Source organism: Zingiber officinale, chromosome 7A, assembly GCF_018446385.1.
Source record: "Zingiber officinale cultivar Zhangliang chromosome 7A, Zo_v1.1, whole genome shotgun sequence".
Lineage (NCBI taxonomy): Eukaryota > Viridiplantae > Streptophyta > Magnoliopsida > Zingiberales > Zingiberaceae > Zingiber > Zingiber officinale.
Genome location: NC_055998.1, coordinates 102,370,420 through 102,376,419, shown reverse-complemented (window position 1 = coordinate 102,376,419; position 6,000 = coordinate 102,370,420). Strand labels below are relative to the sequence as shown.

Genomic DNA, 6,000 nt, shown 5'->3' with positions numbered 1-6,000 from the left:
GCAGAACTCATAGAGTTTACGGCAGATTCTACAATGAAAGTGAGTGTTCCTATTTTACTTTGTCTTCTATTTAATTTTAGTTCATCAAACGGTATTATCTGGTATTGCAGTCTTTTGGTCAATCAATATGTGTTTCTCAAGCGTTTATCACAGTTAAATATCAAAACTCTAAAGCCGAACAATGGGAGCATAAGATACAAGAATTTCTCAAGGCCAAGCAGTTTTTTGATCTTCTTGGTGCTTGTTCTACCTTAAAGATTATGATTATAAAGGTGCAGTGAAACAATTCGGAAAGGGAAACGTAGCCCCCCTGCTAGTTGTCCAAGGAAAAAGGTGACAAACCGTTCGGGAGGTTAATGCAAGCATTGAGGAGAAGGAATGTGTATTTGTTGGTCTATAGGAATATGAAATTTAGCACGAAGAGCAGAGTTTCGATTTCAGTATAGATAGTTGGGGTGTTCTCAAACCATAACAAAGACTCCATAAGAATATGAGCAAAGTGAAATAGAGGAAGACACTTACAATATGTTGCTTAGAAGAAGGATAAAGGATGAAATTCAAACCCTAACAACGTGCCTAGTGAGGAAGACAAAGAGCGCGATGCGGGAGGTAAAACTCAAGGGTCTCCAAGATTTTTTACAAATTCAAATGAATGAAAAATATTTTAAGTTTGCAAGTCATTAACGGGTTAGGTTTTGGATACGATATATTCTAATACGGTTGTTGTACTAATTGTCTAGCTATGTATGTCTCCTTTAACTAGACTAAGAAAGAAGGCGAATGATAAGGAGATAGGTTAAGAGGTCCACATGGTGTATAGTTTACCTAGTTTACGTCAAAGTATAGTCAAGTTGGATTAGGTCAAAGTCAAAGTCAAAGTCAAACTTAAAGCCACGTCAAACCGCTGTCTTCACCAAGAGTCATCGAGTCATTTTAGGAACTTGGCCAATCGAAATATAACTCAGTAGGGATTCGACCAAGTTAGGCCGAGTTATGAGATGACTCGGCAAGGATTCAACTCAGATAGTCCAAGTCATGGAATAGTTCAACAGTATGTACAAGAATGATGAGAAGGACTCGGCAACGTTTGAAGAAAGAAAAACGTGAAGTACTTGGTAGTGGATATCTTATATTAAACGGTTACTGAGCGCCCTTTCATCACCAAAACCGTCGCAAGAACTGTACCTTTTCAACGGCAGTTACTTGAAGACCGTCGCAAAACCGTCACAAACCTTCACAAACAAGTAATTAGAACTACGCTATTTACTTTATCAGTTATGGCGCCGATTAAAGAGAGCAAATCTACTCTTTAAATGGTTCATAAGTGCTCCTTTATATCAAGGGAAGGGACGTCTATAGAGGTCGCCTCTTCAATAATATATAAGGTAGAGGTTGCAGCATAAAAACATAGGATTTCTCCTCTCCTGCTCTCCTCTTTTTCACTTTGTGCATTATTTCTCCGTTTTTATTCTTATTCTCTAGCCTAACTTGTGAATCGGAGTGGACTAACAGAGGTACGCCTTGGCTCCCTCCTCACTTAGTGTTGACTTCTAAGGGATCTCCCCTTGTTCTTGTGTTGATTCGAATTGTGGATCTTGATGCGTGGATTTTTAACCGCCTTGACCATCTCTCCTATTCCTAACTGGAATATTTTAGCGTCGTTTATAGAAGTCAACATTTCTTGTGGGAGACAGCGTGGGAGAAGTATCAGCACCATTAAATGATTTCTCTAAATAACAATTATTAGAGGGTCCGAACATGTTGTCAGCCACATGCGATGGGTCTTGATGCGCTGTCGGGCTCGCGTGACGAGTCCGGACACGTTCGCACGACGTGTCAGGACACATCATCGGCTTGCTCGACGAGAGTCCAAACGCATTGTTGGGCTTGTGGGATGCATCGCCAGGCTCACACTACAAGTCCAGATGCGCTCTAGCGACGCGTCCGGACGCGTCGCCATACACGTGAGACGTGGATGCGGGGCCTCGAGGCGCAGCGACACCGGGCGTACACAATGTCCGGTTAAGCGGCGAGCTGAAAATGTATTACCTTTTATCACGGATTTTAAACGCCAGTTGTCTCACTTGTAGTATTGTGCAAGTAGCAGAATTGCCTTCATGAACTAATGATAACATAGATTATCATAATACACCTTAGAAGACGCTTACAACCATGAATACCAATGTAGTGCCAATAATAAAATTTTAAAAAAATAATTTTATGTTATTTAATTGATTTTAAGGTCGTCATATATATATATATATATATATATATATATAAAAGGGGTCTGAATAACTAATATGTTAAGTAATGAATTAATGGACCCGACCCAATTAGCTAGCCAACTAACCTTCCCTACCCTTTTAAATATATTTCATTGAGAAGATTTTTCCCCTCGTATTATTGCAGTCATCCTTTATCTTCCCTACCCTTAGCAACTCTAGGGGAAATTGCAGAAGAACGATGTCAGATCGCTTCACGTCATTCTCCTAAGTCATGCTCAATATCTTTTCGCCTACAAAACTCTAAGACAAGATTTCTAACATCATTTTCTACACTATATGGATCATATTATGTATGTTTTAATGTTTGATACATGTTTTATTGTTAACGAATACATTTTTCAATTGTTACGACGATTTGATGAAGTTCTAACGACTTTTTGATTGGAAAATGTTGATGCTGGAATTTTCGAGATTTGCTCCTGCCATGGGGACGTTGGAAGGAGGTCTGAGGAGTCGAGGAGGTGTTGTTATGTCGAAGGAAAAAGGTTGGTGTCAAGGGAGGAGGGTTAACGCTATATTTTGACGGAAGTTCTATCGACTTTGGCTGGAATTTGATGATGGAAATTTAAAATCTGTTGTTTCTGCCTTAGAGGGATGCTGGAAGGGTTAAGGAGCTGAGAGGGGTGCTCTTGTTGAGGAAAATGGACTGGTGTTAGGGAGGGTTTCATTATTTTTACCACCACTGACTGAATTCTGCTCGACTTTTGTGGAATTTTAATGTTGAAAATTTTAAAATCTACACTGCCTTGGATGCTGGAGGGTTGAAAGCGGCCCTTGTAGGGGAGTGTTGGTCGAGAATAAGGGACTGGAGTCAAGGGGAGGAAGGAGGGTAGATGGCTGCGTCGGAAGGGGTTTGTAAGAAGAAGGGTTCGATGAAGAGGATTCGGTCAGCCGGGGGTGTAGGTTTGGGAAGGTGCGTGAGGGTGTGTGGCAGTAGTCGCTAAAATAACATCCGTATGTGTAGTATTTTTGTTTAATATTCATGTCTAAGCACCTTTAATTCTTTTATCATAACTTTTAGTAAGGTTTTCGATGCATGAAAAATTAATTGTATGTTTTAGTATACAATAACCAAAGTCTTGCTCCCACTAGGTGGGAGTCGACTATATATATCCTTTAACATTATTGAGTTATATCTATTATTATATCATCATCTATGTAAATAAATTTTATCTTATTTATTGTTGCTAACTAAGTCTTTTGGTCTTCCTCTTCCTTGTCACGATATATGTTTTATCATAGTTTTACATACGCTTTAATTGGGCATTTATTACTAAATTAATGCATTTTCGTACCATCTTAAGCGTGTCTGAGGTTTCCTCGATATATGCAACTCGATTTCTCTCTAATGCTCTCATTCTTATTCCGTTCGTCCACTGTGTCCACGCGTCCACTTTAACATTCTTATCTCTGCAACTCTCATCTTCTACTCATGTGCTCGAATTATACCTCAACATTCAACTCCATATAACATGCAGGTCTAACTGCGATTTTGTTGAACTTTCCTTTAAGTTTTACAGGTACTTTAAAGTCACATAAAACATCCGACGTTCTCCTCCATTTCAATCATCCTGTTTGTATTCTACGTAAGACATCTCTCTTAATCCCTCCATCGTTCTGCAAAAAATGATCCTAAATATTTAAAACTCTTAGTTCGGGCAACTCATCATCTCCTATCTTACAAATTGTCTCATTAAATCTAATATTACAACAACAACCAAGCCTTTTCCCACTAGGTGGGGTCGGTTGTATGAATCTTTTTACGCCATTGAGCTCTATCTCCTATTATATCATCATCTATATTTAAATAAATTTTATCCTGTTTTATTGTTGTTAACCAAGTCGGGTCTTCCTCTTCTCGTTTGATATGCGTATTTATCGAAGTTTCACGGCCTTCCTTGGAACATTTATTGATCGATAAATACGTATAGTTACGTCTTAAGCGTGTCTCTGGGTTTTCCTCGATAGATCTGACTCTTGGCTTTCTACAATGCTCTATTTTGTCCGTCTTGATATCGCGCGTCAGGCCAACATCACTCGTCTACTGACTCTTATCTTTTGCTCGTGTGCCGAGTGTGACTCCGTATAATATAAGCGGATCTAGCTGCGATTTTATAGAATTACCTTTAAGTTTAAGAGGTACTTCTGGTCGCATAAAACACTCGGCGCTCCTCAATTTCACTCGCCTCGCCTTGATACATGTAAGGCTTCTCGATCCCCCGTCGTTTTGTAAAAATGATCTAAATATTAAATCTCGGTTAGGACTGATCCTCTCTATCTTAACAATTGTTCATTACTTTTAATATTACTAAACTTAAATTCCATATATTTTGTCTTTAATCTCTTAAACTTAAAACATTTCCCTTGATGTTTCCTCAGATTTTTAGCTTAGCATTTACTCGCGTGTCTCGTCTGCAAATAATATAAATACGACAACAGCGCTGTTTGTGTTGAATAATGCGATTGAGTCGTAATTAATGTAAAAGATAGGGACTTGCGGATCCTTGATGTAACTCTGTGCTTTATTGGAAATGTGATTACTCCCCACAGTCTTTACTGCGGGTGTTCGTTAAGTCTCGTATCATTAATTAGTTCGATATATGTTACCTAACACCTCTCTTTTAAAATTCTCCGTATAATTTTTCTTGAGACTGTCTGTAGCTTTTTCTGATGAACATTATGTAATCTTGTTTTGCTCAGTATTTTAGATTAATTGTCTAAGAAGATGTATAACACGGGACCTTCAGGCGTTAACAATTGATTTTACGTGTAGTCTCCTTCCTTAATCTTTTTCTATTACTTTTCCCCAAGTATGGTCGTTAGTTTAATACCTTTATAGTTTACCTGATTTTTATACGTCTCCTTATTCTTATATAGGGAACTAAGTCTTATCCTCCATTGATTAGGCATTTTTCATTTTGATATCGTATTAAATAATTTTGTAAATGTTCATTACCTTGTTTCCCAAGCACTTGCATACCTCTGTCGGAATATCATCGGTCCAGCGACTTTTCCGTTGTGCATCTCGTTTAAAGTTTGTTTTACTTCTGAGTTTGAATCGATAAAATTAAATTTACTATTTGGCTAATTAAATTACTAAGTTAAGTTTTCACCTAAACCATTAAAAGTTGATGAAAATCGCTTCGCTCTTTATTTCTCCGTAGTTTACTAATACCTTACATTCGTCTTTAATATATTTTATTTGTTGAATCTCTTGTTTTTCTTTCTTTCACATTCGATACATAAATGTCTCTTTCTCCTTCTTTTGTATATAGATAAGTTGAGTTTGTTTTTAGCCGCTCTTTCTTGCTTCTTTCTTTATTTATATTTTAAAATTTTCTCGTTCTTCTGAATATATAATTGCTTATAAAGTGACCGTTTTCTTTCTCTTGTCTTTCGTTTCATGAGATTCTTTACTTAGTCTGTCCTTTGATTCGCGAGTCTCTTATTTTCGGCTCACCGACTTTGATCCCGTACTTATCATATTAGTCGTATTCTCGCTATATGTCTTACTTTCTTATATGTTGCTTCCCGTCCTTCTTCCATAATTACAGGAATTGTATATATTTTTCTTTCTGATACTATGTTTGGTGCCTTTATCGACTCTTTACTACTATGTTGGGTTAAGCTTTCTCAGGGGATGACTTTGCGATCTTAGATCTAAATCATTTTTGACTAGCTTTATAAATTTGAGATTTATTATTCACTTTGGATT

At 37.5% G+C, this 6,000-nt stretch overlaps 1 protein-coding gene across 4 annotated transcripts in view; it reads right to left on the bottom strand.

Annotated features, from left to right (window-relative positions):
• LOC122001922 (probable RNA-dependent RNA polymerase 5) overlaps positions 1–6,000 on the bottom strand; it is a 119,792-nt gene that overhangs the window by 92,609 nt on the left and 21,183 nt on the right. The window lies entirely within an intron of this gene.